Genomic DNA, 15033 nt, shown 5'->3' on the forward strand with positions numbered 1-15033 from the left:
ACAAGCCACCATAACTCCTAGTACCTGGGTGGTCCTATGCCAGTGCTACCTGTGGCCACAGGTCCCACTAGAACTTGCAGCTACTCAATGAGATGCCCCAGTGTGTGCTGATCACTCCTGGGCAGGCAGAAAATGTCTGTGAGCTCAGGATCGAGATACCAGCAAATGTGCTGCAGGTCCTGATGGTGAGCTCTGGGTCCGGGAAGTGCCACAACACCCTGCTAAAACTAAGAAAAGAAGACAAACCAATACAACAGTCAACGTATCAAACATGAATGTCCCATGAATGTCACAAGTTGTGAAAAGCCAAAACGTCAAACTTGGAAGTTACAGGAAAACTTTACTGGATATCCTTCAGGGAATAAAAGGGAAAAAAATAAGGCATACAGGAGCTGGGCAAGTGCTGTGGCCCAATGGAGTAAGGCGCTAACTGTGATGTCAGGATTCCATGTGAGTGGCCTCTGCTTCGTGTCCAGCTCCCTGCTGATGTGCCTAGGAAACCACGAAATGCGGCCCAGGTGTCATCATCCCACCTGGGAGACCCAAAGAGGCACCTGCTTTCAACCTGCACCAACACCAGCAACTGAGGCATGATTGAAACTCTCCAGCAGACAGAAATGCATCTCTCACCCTTTCTCATTAATTGGCTACAAGATCAGCAATTCTTTAAATGTGTGTGTGTGTGTGTGTGTGTGTGTGTGTGTGTGTAACTCCGAGATACAGATGGAGGGAGAATGTGGAAATTTGCTCCTTAGATGGCCACCAATTACCAGGGACCACCAGGCTGAACACAGGCACCCAGAGCTGCTTCTAGGAATGTCAAATAGTGGCAGGGCACCAGCACTTGGGCTTTCTTCCGCTGCTTTTCCCAGGTCAATAGCAGAGAGCGGCACTGGAGTGACAGAAGCCAGGACACTGATCGCCTCCCATGTAGGAGGCCAGCATTGTAGACACAGCTGTTACTAAAGATTGGCTTATTTTACTTGGAATGTCACAGTTACATACAGATTGAGAGATCTTTCAATTGCTGGTTCACTCCCTAAATGGCTGCAATGGTTGAAACTGAGCCAATCTGAAACCAGGAGTCAAGAACCTCCTCTTGGTTTGCCACATGGGTGCAGGGTCCCAACAACTTGAGCCACATCATCTGATTTCCCAGGCCATAAAAGTTGCATTGAGAACTGGAGCACTCAGGACATGAACTGGCACCCATTTGGCAGCCATCTGACCGCCAACTTTAAACACCAGCCCCTTCAATCATTCTTTAAAAGAGAATGCTCTCATAAAGCTCACTTTCCAGCCTTCCCTTCTAGATTCTGCAGGTGAGCACTGAGAGTTACCACGCCCCAAGTACTGGATCCTTCTCACAGACAGTATGCGACTCTAAGTCACACCATACATGTCAGCTCAAGAGTGATCCTGGTGCTTACAATGAAGAGCAAAAGATGTTCTACCACGGGGCAACCCCTGGATCGGAGGAGCTCTGTGATAGCACGTGGGGACAAAGATCCAACGTATTTCCTGTTAAATGTCTCTACCGCAGCAAATGAACTCATTCTGTCTGTGGCAATGTTTTACTCACATATTTCTGACCTTTTTAAAACTTATATTTGATATTCCAGAGAGACATATTAAAACACAAGCTAGGGCCCGGCGCGGTGGCACAAGTGGTTAAGGTCCTCGCCTTGAACGCCCGGGATCCCATATGGGCACCGGTTCTAATCCCGGCAGCCCCGCTTCCCTTCCAGCTCCCTGCCTGTGGCCTGGGAAAGCAGTTGAGGACGGCCCAAAGCTTTGGGACCCTGCACCCGTGTGGGAGACCCTGAAGAGGCTCCTGGGTTCGGATCGGCATGGCACTGGCCGTTGCGCTCACTTGGGGAGTAAATCATCAGACGGAAGATTTTCCTCTCTGTCTCTCCTCTCTGTATGTCCGCCTTTCCAATAAAAATAAAAACTAAAAAAAAAAAAAGCACAAGCTAGTTTTCTGAGTGTTTAAAGACTAAATTGGGAGCCCACATGACAGCTTAGACTTCATCTGTAATGGTCTCTTCCTTAAGACTGGACAACAAAGCAACAACACATTTGACCTTTTTTTGCCTGCACTTCAACTAATCCTTTCCACAGATACACAGCAAAACGACTTGACTTCGGTTCTGTATTTGCAAGTCCCACAGCATGACATTTAAAGGACTCTGCAACCTGGCCCTGGGTCAAATTCTTGTAGCTTCAACACCTTGGCTTTCCCTACAGCCCACATCCTTTGCTCCTCTGGAGGGCTTCTGCTTTTCAGACGTGCCTCCACCTCCACACTTCCGCGCTCCACGGCTGATGTCTTCACCTCTGCCCAGAGAAAAGCCCTACCTCCACACCGACCCCTGTCAAATTTCTCAAGGCCAGCCAGGACCGATCTGAGTACCAACAAAACACAGGTCAAGCCAGGAGAGAGGTGGCGCTCATGTCTTGTCTGCTGCACTACCCTTGAATGTCCAAACAGAAGCACATAACACATGTTGAAATGGTTATTGCCACATGAAAGCAAAGTCGTGATTATACACAGCAGATGTCAAGCCCATCTCTATTTAGCATCAGCACGGCATCTCTATTTATCGCTGTCCTCAGCACCATGACTATTCAAGGCTGAATACACATCTAGCCTGCATGCAGTGACCACGACATTCACAGAACTAAAGCAAGTGTTTTCCACTTTCACAAGTATTCACTATGAGGATAAATGCACACTCAGAAAGTCAAAGAATCATGTATCACTCATACATGCAGGTTGACAGAGTTCTAAAAGACACGGGACCCGCTCCTACGTTATTTGTTCTAGTTCTCTCACACACAGAGCTGCCTTAAAAATGAAGCCAAAAAAAGGTTCTTTCACAACAAAACATCAGGCCATTAAGACAGGGTAACAAGAACAAGTGCTTCTGAGCACTTACACAGCTGTCCGGGCCACCGGGCCACACCTGCACTATTCATGCAAGACGTGTGAGAGTGAACAATCCTGGGATGGGAAGCACGTGATCCTGACAAGCATGGCCGCCCCAAAGAAGGGCAGGCTCAACTGACATTTTCCATTATGCAATCAGCCTGGTTCTCAGGCTTGACAGAAAACATCATGTTCCAAAACCATTGGCTGTGAAAGACTCATGAGCAAATTAGACACAACAGGTCAATCCCACCGGAAGTATGACTTTATCTTACCAATACAGAGCAGGCCGCTTTCCTAAATGCCAGCCAGTACTTTGGAAGGCCCTCAGCTCACATCCCAGCAAGTCAATAGAGACCCATCCAGGAGCATTCCACATCCCAGGATGAGAGACGCATACCCAGAGATCACCTGTAGCACTAATGCCATAAACCTAGAAGCACCACTTGGCGCGCACGCAGCTTTCCAAGTGCACTGCCTGCTGTTGGTCCCAAGGCCAATCTTGGCACATCTGTCCACTTCTGAAAGTGGAGCTAGGGGAAAAGCCCAAGCTAACAGGTACTTGAAAAGTCCTCCTGACACCTGCTGTCCCTTAAACACTACAAACGCAAAGGGCTTGAACAGCAGGAACAGCAACAAGCCCAGATGAGCTGGGTCAGAGTTACGCTCACACTTCTGTAGCATATTCAACTCTTCCGTCCACAAACTTGAGTGCAACCACAGATTCCTCAGGCCCTTGCTGAGCCTGAGAGCCGATCTCATCTGGACCAACCAGGACCAACCTGGACCTCTCAGCCTCGGTCACACACAACCCTTCCCAGGCCTATCAGAGTCCTCCCTGCCCTGCCGTGTTCCGGTCACACAGCCATGCAAACATTAGGCCCCACACATTTTTCCCTGTCTCACCTTTCTGTTGCCATGCTTCTCGGCTTGACCTGGGGGCTGGTGCTCCTGAGGTGGTATCCAGGCATGAGGAATTCAGGCGAGATGGCTAATAACAGCTGGTACAGGCAGCTTACAGCGGCAATGGCAGTAACCTGCATGTGCAGGTAGGGGATGGGACCCAGAGGCCTGGGGCAGCAGCCAGCAACGCCCAGAAAGCACACAGTGACAGGCGCACATCAGGGCGGGCGGCAGGGGCTGGTGGAGGCAGCCCTGATGGATAGAGGGATAGAGGTGGGCTGAGCCAGGCACTGGAGGCTCTGCCCAGGGAGGTGGGCGGAGGCCAGGGAAGGCAGAGCAGGAAGGCAAGAGGAGGAGGCAATGAGGAAATGAAGGTGCCTCTCACCGTGATGGGGTCATCCAGGAACACAGCGGAGCCCCCACTCCCCAACACACAAAGCCAGCCCCCCAGTATAGCACCTCCGGAGCCCAAGTTCTAAGGGAGACTTCTGGTCATGGCAAGAAGGAAGCACAGGTAGAGGGGTCAGAGAATCAGAAACAATTTAGTCAGGGTTGTTCACAGGATGTTCCAAGGCCAGCTGATGTGGCAACATTGTTCTCAGAGCTGGCCAGACCATCACACACTAGGAGGGCTGAGTCAGAGCTCTTAATGAGAGGATCCCAAAATAGACGTTGTCAGAGGAGGGTCTTCCTGTTGGCCTTTTTCTGACACCTGCACTCTTCTCCTGCTACTTGCTGTGTGAGCTCAGGCCAACTGCTTCTCAGGGAGGCGGCTTCAGGGCTGCCTGACAAGCCAGAGGCCCCTGAGCAGGGCCTTGAGAGCAGCCCAGCTGCCCTCACACCATTGCCCCGCCAGCCTTGAGCTGTGCAGCCTGCTAAGGACCATGACGAGGGCTTATCCTTCTGGACTGGCCTTTCAGGCCGCACTGAGCCCTTGCCGAAACAAAGTGTGGTAATGTGTGTTTATTTATTTGAGCTGTGCTTTCTCACTTGCATTAAAGTATGATAACAATAGCTTGGGAAAATTCACATTTTCTTGCTCTGATTATTAACTCCTAATCCCCATAAGAATTAAAATAAATCTTGAGACCTGTATCATGAGAAATGTCAATATCAGTACAATAATGTCGAACTCATGACTTTGCTATACTTCCATGACATACAAGACAAAAAGAAGACAGTCATGTTTCTACAGGAAACACTGAGTACAGTTAGAATATGTAGGTGTTTAAAGGATGAACTAATATAAAAGCAAAACTTGGATTACCTGCAGAAGGACACAAAATGGAAATGTTAGAAGCTTGTTTGGAGCGCTGCTATTATGACCTGACAAGCCAGCCTTTGCCTGAAAGGTTGGGATCTCTTGTTAGTGTTAGTTCAAGTTGCAGCTGCTCCACTGAAAACCAGATCCTTGCTAATACACCTGGGAAAGCACCAGAGGATGGCCCAAGTGTTTGGCCCCTACACCCATGCTGGAGACCTGGATGGAGCTCCTGCTTTCAGCCTGGCCCATCCCTGGCCATCGCAGCATTTGGGGGGAGTGGCAGGCCCCTCTCTCATTCTCTCTCTCTCTCTCTTTCCCTCTCTTCTTCCCTCCCTCCTTCCAAATAAAATTAAAAACATATATCTTAAACAATGACTGTTGTGTGCTACTTGTTAAAACTGACTTTTGGATGGGAACAAGAAAACAGGAATATTCAATTTGTTTCTGGTGGTGACAGTGTAGGGGTCAAGATGATATGAGACATTACAGAGGAGACAAAGGCCGTGTGAGTGGCCTTGGTAGGAGACTCTGATCTCAGGCCGGCTGCCCTGCCACCATCGGCCTGTCGTGTGTGAGGACAGTCCATGTGGGGATCAGGAGGGCCTGAGCCCGTCAGGAAAAGGGTGGGAAGCAGCCTGGTGCATGCTCTGGAGGCTGGCTGTGGGGCTGGAGTCCCGGAGGCCTAAGGCACTAAAGCTGCTTGCCAGGTGTGTTCATGCAAGCTGTCCCTGCACGAGCCCAGACCTTCTGGGTGACACGGATGTTGACAGATTCACGGGGGCTCCTGATGCTGAGCGGGGAGGGTGGCCATCTTGGCTGTGAGACTGCTGTGCTGCCTGATTGCATCTCAGTGTTGGCGGAGTATTTGCCAGGCTTCAGGAAGGATCCATTCAGGGGTCCAGCTTTGCTAGTGCAAAGACTGCCTACCACTGGGGGCAGATAGGTGTCACGGGTAGTCCACTTCACAGGTTTCTGAACCTCCTGTGCCTTTTCACCCAAGCAAGCCAAGCCCAGGGCTGCACACCATGGAGCCGTTTGATGTTCCACCATGCTGCTGGTCATGCTCCTCAACCACAAGATGGTGACACCCTGCTGCCAGGCTTATGTTGGCATTTGGGACCTTGTGCAGGAAGGACATCTCTCTGTTCATGGCTCTGGGCCTCAGTGATGGAGACAGTGCTCCTTCAAACGGCAGGGCTTCTCCAGGTACACAGCCACATGTCCAGCCAACTGCAGCCCACGCCACCCCACCCCACTGTTACAGCAACGTGTCATGGACTGCACAGGGCATCCGTGTCAAAGGCACAGGACTCAAAGTAGAGAGGCTCAAACTCTCCCAAAGACCTGTGTCTACAGGTGTGTCCATCTGCTAGTCCCCTCAGCCACCCACCCTGGCTGGGCAGCAGTGACACCACACACAGAAGAGTCTGAGGACATCTGCAGATACTGACAGTCCACGTCTTGGTCTGGCCCAGATGACCACTTCTAGGCTGCCTCTCACACAAATGGCATCCTGTCACTCATTTGGCCCCAGTGCCTGCTAGCCTGCCCATGCCCCTCAGGCCCAGTCATGCCTCTGGCCACCTCCCCCAGGCTGCCAGGGATCAAAGTTCTTTGTGTCAAAGCATACCTTATGTCTCATGTGAGCCGTGCTGAGCACCCCCTCCACACGACGTGCATGTGGCATTGCCGCATCAAGTTTTTCTTTGCTCTGGCATAAATCTGGAGTGACAACAAGGACTGGATGTGAGGACCTAGATTTTCTCGGAATACCCTCTCCAGACTCATGGCTCTTCTCTAACTCCCCAGGCTCTGCTGGCATGTGTCGGCTCCACAGCTCATTGGTCAGGGTCTGCACCTGCTTCTCCATGCTGGGTACGTGTGCTTGAGCTGCAGCAGCTGGGTGGCAGTGGGTCACATGCACAGTAGCTGTAGCACAGTGGGGTGTCAACAGTGCAGCCTCTTACTTAGAGAGATCGGTTGGGGTTAGCCACCTGAGTCACACCGCTGGCGGGAGAGGGGGTTGAGTCACACCGCCCGGGACTGGGGTGCTACCCAAATTTCGGGGCACCCTCTGGCTAACATCTGTAGGACTTCGATCCATACACAGTCACCATAGCTTGGCAGACGAACTGGAGAAGTAGTCTTTCTATTATTTTGTTTTGTCTGCCTAGCAGCCTTTTACTGCCTCCCATTCTGTTGCAGGAAGCAATTTAAAATCCTTTTTTCTCCTTCCACACTGCAACTCACTTATCCATACACCTTATAAGAAAACAATTTTTGAAGAAACTAAACATTAGTCTCCCTGAAAGCTAAATATCATTGCAAAAATTAAACATCAGTTTACAAAGTATGCTTCCAAATCATATCATGCCTACGGTACTTATCAAGGCTTTCAGCTGAAAACAGCAATAACGGTGAAGACACTCACCAGAAATGTCCTGGGGGATAGTAATTGGCACATAGAACCTGCCAGGTGTTTGCAAACACTAACTCAGAAAGCAGAAGAAACAGGCAAAGTCCGGACAGCTGGACTCAGAGTCAACGAACGAGTGCACCTGACAGCGAGGATGTTGTCGGCACCCTTCATCAGCACCGGTCGTGTGCTGCCTTGGTCTGATCCCTCTGCAACCTGCTGATACCCAAGAAGGCTGCTCTGGTCTTCATGATTCATTGGTTCTGGGACTGAAGTTTACGACCGGCTCAACTGGGCTCATGGGTTTGTGGATTATGTCATTGCCGCTCGTAGCCATCAGTTCAGATGGATGTTGCCATAGAGCCTCAAGACTGTTTGCAAAGGAGCCTGGGAGAGGGAGTATTTGTCCTTTCAGGCTCTCACGGCTCTCCTACCCACCATGGCCATGGACACGTATTCTGTAACACAGGAAGGGTTCATCTACACTCGACCAAAGAAAGCAGGCTAACAACAGTAAGAACACCCAATGTCCACCACAGCAACACAATAAAGAAAGGACTTCTAAGTTTAACTTGATTAATTTGCACTTAACCCATTATTCTACATTTGGAAAGATACACAAATGATTATCACTTTTAAAGTTTTAAGAATCTCCCTTTTGGGCCCGTCGCGGTGGCACAAGTGGTTAAGGTCCTCGCCTTGCACGCCTGGGATCCCATATGGGCACCGGTTCTATCCCGGCAGCCCCGCTTCCCTTCCAGCCCCCTGCCTGTGGCCCGGGAAAGCAGTCGAGGACAGCCCAAAGCTTTGGGACCCTGCACCCGCGTGGGAGACCTGGAAGAGGCTCCTGGCTTCGGATTGGCATAGCATCGGCCGTTGCGCTCACTTGGGGAGTGAATCATCGGACGGAAGATCTTCCTCTCTCTCTCCTCTCTGTATATTCGCCTTTCCAATAAAAAAATAATAAAAATAAGTCTTAAAAAAAAAAAAAGAATATCCCTTTTGTCTGGCCTTGGGGCTGGGGTGAAAGGAGCCCTCTGCAGTGTGGCATTTGCGGGGGGTGCCTGAGCCAGGTGGGACCCCATGCTTGGGAGCAATGCCATAGCCACTGCTGCCACGCGGTGAGCGAGTCCCAAGCCTTCAGAGGCCAGCGTGCTAAGTAGCGCAAGGCTCCGCCTGCTGGCCACCCAGCAGTGAGCTCTGGGGGTTTTTTGGGTATGTAATTGCTACCAAAAGACATCAGTGGATAAAGCCAATGTAGGTGAAGGAAGAATTCTATGTGACTCCCAGCGACAGGGTCACCGAACTTGCTGGCAAGCGTGGGGACTGAGACCTGGCCATTCAGAAGGGAGAGTCCATATGATGTGTTTGGGTCAGATTGATCCACCAGCCCTGAGTCCTGAGATGAGCTGTTAACACAGAGCATTGAGCATAGAGCACTGCTGACTGCCACACGCCAGTACTCACAAAAGCTATGACTAAGGGCCTGTCTGGCAGGGTTGGATCCCAGTACCTGACTGTCAGAACAGGGGTGAGCCACATTAGGAAGGGTCATGACACCAACCAGCACGCGAGAGAACCAGGTCTGGGGGTAGATCCTGCAGGGAATAAATGGGCCCAATCCTGTGGAAATACAAGTCCTGCTGGTTAGCTTAAGAATTGGGCGGTGATGGGCTGAGCTAGAAATGACTATGGAACTCACCTACACTCATGGGTGCTAGGGCTGCCAACAGCTGGGGCAGGTCCAGGCTGCAGTACCCACATGTGAATCCTATCACAGGGTGTGAGGTGGGCTGGGCTGCAACATTCTCCAGCTAGGCTGTCAGACATACCAGATTGCATGAGACTGGTAGGGGAGCAGATGGAGCAGGGCCAGGTTCCAGCACCTGCGGTGGGACATGGTTTAGGCTCAGTCAGGACAGGCTACAGCATCCAAAGGCAAAGGTCATGACAGGTGAGTGACTAGGCCAAGTTGGTTCGGAGCAACCACTGCCACATGCAAGATCAATAGCTGGGAACAGACCTAGAAGTTCTGGCAAATAAAATCCATGTGTTTAAACAAACTTCAAGAAAAACTGTAAGAAAACACAAAGTCCCCTCGTGAGTCCATACTTACATAGATTAGTGCAGAGCAGCCCAGGATACAGACGCCGCCACGGGGATTCAGCACGCCCACGAAGGGCACTCACAGGCTGCGCAAAAGACAGCTTCTTTTCCAGAGGCGGAAATCAGAGCTGCCACTGGAAATCAAGGGAGAAATACTCCAATCTCAAGCCTATGGTGCCAATAAAATATTGCAACCTTTATTTAAAACAGAACACGACGTGGCAAACCTTGTGGAGACAGCAGGCAGAGCGAGCAGTCCCTTTCAAGGGCATCATTTATTTACATCAAGTTTAACACTGTTAGCAGTTCACAGTCAGACAAGAGTGAAAGAATTAAATTAGGAAACGAAACAACTGCAAATACGTTACAATAACAATTAAGAAGCAATATGACAACACTGGTAGTGCCCGTAATGGATGTGTTTCCGTTCAATCCTGCCCGGTCTCATTGTGGCCCGTCAGCAATGCACAGTGCCCAAGGCTGAGGGTGCCACACACACACACACACACACACACACACACACACACGCACACGCACACACACACACACACACACACACACACACACACACACACACACACGAGTTTCAGAGATCTGAATGAGCACACTTTAGGTCAAAGTTCCGTCCACCACCATGAAACGTTCCAACTGATCTTTACTGAGCCAGCCTAAACAGGGGTTTCTCCTCTGACAGTCATTATAGGATCCGACTGCAGAGAAGGGCAAGGGCAAGGCCTCAAGGTAGACAGGGCTTTGATCTGCACACAGCTCACCACAGGGAAGGACCTGCTCCACTGCCCCCACCCTCTCCTCTTGGTGGGCACAAGCATGTCCCCCATATAGGTCTGAGACATTTTCACACACACACACACACACACCCTCACTGCTGCAGGCAGTGTCCTTTCTAAGTTTCTGAAGACAAATTTCCCTGCAGCACAGTCAGCCTGCTCAAGGTGATTTGCAAAGACTCAGAAAAAAAAAAATCCTCCTCACAACGGAGTCACAGTGGCCACAGTGGAAAGTGACCATCACAAAGGAAGGTTGGTCTACCTGGTCCTCAGGTGCTAGAAGCATCTGTCACCTCCTCTCACAGCTCGTAGTACACGGCACCACGCTTCCGAATCAAGCACAACAGCATTTGGGATTGTCTGCCCATGAACCTGAAGCTCCACAGGGTCTTGCAGTAACGTTTCAATCAAGAATACATTCATGGGCCTAGTGTGATAGCCTAGTGGCTAAAGTTCTTGCCTTGCAGGCTCTGGGATCCCATATGGGCACCCAGCTACTCCACTTCCCATCCAGCTCCCTGCTTGTGGCATGGAAAAACAGCAGGGGATGGGCCCAAAGCCTTGGGAATCTACACTCACGTGAGAGACTCGGAAGAAGCTCTTAGCTCCTGGCTTCAGACCAGCTTGGCTCTGGACGTTGAGGTCACTTGGGGAGTCAACCAGCAGATGGAATATCTATCTCATCTGTCTCTCCTTCTCTCTGAAAATCTAACTTTCCAATAAATAAATCTTAAAAAAAAGAGAGAGAGAGAGAATACATTCATTTGGCATACCTTTTATGTTACTGTGCTATAATTTGTAAAAACTGGGTCTCCATCTATGTGAAAATTAACCACAAATCCCTTCCATTAAAGTTCATGGTCCCTGATCACATGACTTAAATCTCCTTTTCCGAGGGTCAGAAGCAAGTCTAAGCCAGTTTCAGCCACGCCAAGTCCCTGTATTTTCTTCCATAAAGCCTACTGCCTAGGGGAGTTTGCTTCCAGTGTCTCAAAGGGTTAAGCAGCATGGGCAAAGACCTCAAGGTCTGCAGAGCTCAGTAGCTTCAAGTGAGGTGCATGAGCCAGGAGACAACGTCAAACAGCCAATCTCCAAGAATGCAGAGGCTGCACACTCCAATTCTGTTCTGGATTTGGCACGATGCAAGGCTGGCACTGAACCCAACCTCTGCACGTGCAGTGGCTGTGCGTTGTCCACAGGTGGTCTGCAGGTGTGAAGGCCTGCTCGACATGCCACCTGTCATCTCTGACCCAGTCAGCAGGGCACTGCCTTTGCCAGGAGCCTAGCCATGGGGAAGCAAAGTCACGTTTCTAGGAGAAAGCAACAATTTTCAACATGTAATTGCAAGTACGGGCATCTGCAGTGTCCTTCCTCAGCTCCCCAAGCCTGACTCAAAAGTCCTGCCCACTTGGCGCAGGGGGCGGGGAGGATACTCACTGGATGGCTCACCCAGAGTTGGCTCTGGGCCTCACCAGCTCCAGCTCAGTCAAGCAAATCGCTCCTGCTGGCAAGTCTGGTCCTCTGCCAGACTCCAGAGCCCACCTCCGAAGGGGCCGACCTGCTGGGAGTGCTGCCGCTCCAAGGCAGCGCAGAGGTGAAGGGCTCTGGGAGAAGCGCGGCTCTTCTCCTGCGGGCGCAGGGTGGAAGCCGACCTCCCAGCCGTTGGCTCTGGAAGGCCAAGTCAGACCTGGAGGAAGGTTCATCTCACACCAGGACAAAACAGAACATGTACCTCTAGGTGTGGCATGAAAAGTAACTGTTGTCCCCAGGCAGAAAGGCATCCTTCTGGGCAGGACAACAAATATGACAGACAGGCTCTGGCAAGGTCCCAGCCCAGCCACAGGGAACGGCAGTAATGTTCAGGTGAACTGAGGCAGTGCTGCAAAAGGCAAATGGCAGGCATGAGCACTCTAGGTACCACTGGTTTACCAGGAAAAGCCACCCTTGCATTAGACTTCCTAAGCTCCAGAACTCTATCCAGCAGAGAGCCTGACTGTTCAGAGTGGGAGATACGTTAGAACCAGGCAAGGCCTCTCTGCTCCACCTGGTGAAGTTACAGTCAGTAGCATTTCTCTGATTGTTCTTCAGAAGCTACAGCAGCCCTGGGGCTGCCTCTGTTGGCCTGTGTCCCAGAGCACAGGCTGCCCTGGAGCTGCCTTTCTAGGTTCTCCTCTGCTCTCACACAGCCTGGGACTGGAAGATGCTGGTAAAGGAACTCAGCTACCGGCCTAGACGGGCACAGGGGAGGGACCAGTCCAGAGACACACCCACCTACAGAAGAGGGACTGATCGCCAACAGATGCCAAGGGTGTCATGGGCCCCAGTCCAGGTGCAGCAGGGAAATGCTAGCAAAATGAGGAGACCCCAAAATCATAGAAAACAGAAATACAGACAGCCCTATCAGCTCAACTTGAACTGTGGGGGCACAGTCTAAAAATAAGTGACATTAGTAACAAAAAATGAAAGGGAGTGGGAGATCGGCATGAAATGTGGCCATTCTTTAAATCTCTACTGATACAACTTATTCTTTAAGATTTTATAATCTAATAGGGGACTTCAACTCAGCTAGTCTTTGGAAAAAAAAATATATATATGCACATGATAACTGCCAATATTATTTGGAACGGGTAGGAAATCCTGGAGATGTCATTTATAAGCCACACTGGCTCTATGGCCAGTCAGCTCCTCCTCCCCGCCCTCAAAAGAACCACACAGGTTAAAAGAGCCACTGCCAACATCAACAGGTAGTCAGTCGGCTCCCCAACACACAGGCTGCCAGAGTGCAGTGCGCAGCAGATGCATGTTCAAGGGCAAGAGGGCCTCACCCTTCTGGAGACAAGGTCCTTGGAGGAGCTTCTATGTTCTGGAGTAAGGACACATTACTGCTTCTTAAAAATCAGAATTAAACTAAGAAGTTGGTCCCTCGTTTTCAGAAGTTACTCAGCTCTGAATTTTAGCTAGAACACTTGCTAAACCTGCCCAGTCATTTAGCAGTGGGCAGCATGGATGGCACGAATTACAGACGAGCCTGTTAATCTCAGGTCTCCCCCATAGCTAAACGCCTTCTGAAAAGACATTAATGACACAACCATATAGTTACATTACACTTGATACTTTTTCAAAGTGCCTTCATATACATTATCTCATAGTCATTCAAATGATACTGAACAATAAATTTAAGAATAAGGAATGTAGGATTAGGTCTTTACAACAAAAATACTAACCAATTTCAGTTTTAACTACAAAGTGCAGACCTGCTGTGGTTGGTGACCCCGGGTTGTTGTTTAAATTACTGAGTACTGCTGAAGGCTGGCTTGCTAGGGTCACCACCACCTAAGCTGGAAGCTCGAAGGGTCAGAGGGCACCGTGAGCATGTGCCTTGGAGAGGGTGCAGCCCCCTGCAGCCTGATTGTCGAGCTGAGCTGTTTTGGCGGGCAATGTCTCATGAGGCTACAGGTGTGGTGTTCTGGAAAGGCCCCGCCACCGGGGAGCCAGGAACCCTGCTTCCTGGCTCTGCCACCTAACACGCAGGCAAAGAAACCCTTCTCTCCTCCAGTTTCTGCTCTGCAAAAGGCCAGGCGGTGATGACCTCAGACAGCACTGGGGTGTCGAAGCCGTGGGACAGATCCTTGCAAAACAATCTTGGCTGAGACCCACCTCACTGGGAACCCTAATCTACAGAGTACTTCATCAAGCTTTGCTTCTGTTTTGAACAGAGTAAAGCTTGTTGGTACATACACAGGAGGCAACAAGAGAAGTAACTGGTTCAGACTCATCCGCTGAAACAAAGCCCCATGGGATTCTGTCGTCCATGCTGGGTCTTGGGGTCAACAGCACCAGTCAGCAGTCACCTGGTGTCAGGCACTTTGGCTGTGTCTAACTACCTCTCCACATCCTGACAACTGCCCTGAGGTAGTCTGTCATCATCCCTGCTAACAGAACTGCTCTTCCCGACCGGCTTGAGAGCCTGACTCTAGCCCACCGTCTACACGGCAACGTTTACACTCAGGCACTCCATGACTGCAGATCAATATGGGCGGGGCCTCAGCAAGCTCAGCATGTTTTATTGCCTGGAAACTATTTCACCAGCCAATTTTGAACTGAACTGTAAGAAGATGTCCAATTTAAACCCTGGGGAAAAAAATCTCTAGTGACCCCCCCCCATATAAAAAGGTCATCTAGAAAGATAGTAAAATTCTTGGGGCTAAATTCTTCTTTTATGGCTAAAACTCTGAAAATTATGATCAAGGTCTCCAGAAAGATTACATGCATTTCAGTTTTACACAGAGCATCTTAAGAAAAAAAAATCTTTAAAAGTACAATCAAGATGTGTTCAACACAAAACGCTCCAGTCTAAAGGCGAAAATGCAGAGTGAAGCCATTTTCCTGTATGTGAAGGGAGTGGAGCCGCGGCAGCCACACAGCACGCGCACAGCCGCATCCCACCACGTTCTGACAGCACCAGCTCCCTGCACAAGGGACTCTCCCTTGCTGTCTGCTCTTAGGCTAGATAAAATTAAATTACATTTTTAGTGTCTAGAAGCAATGGTCTCTGCTTGGGACTCAAGCCTTTTCATTGATGCAAGGTTTTAAGGTTGGTCTTTTTCAAGTAGAAAAAGGAAAA

This window comes from Ochotona curzoniae, unplaced genomic scaffold (genome assembly GCF_017591425.1).
Source record: "Ochotona curzoniae isolate NIBS_2020 unplaced genomic scaffold, NIBS_Ocur_1.0 contig_4105, whole genome shotgun sequence".
NCBI classification, from domain to species: Eukaryota; Metazoa; Chordata; class Mammalia; order Lagomorpha; family Ochotonidae; genus Ochotona; species Ochotona curzoniae.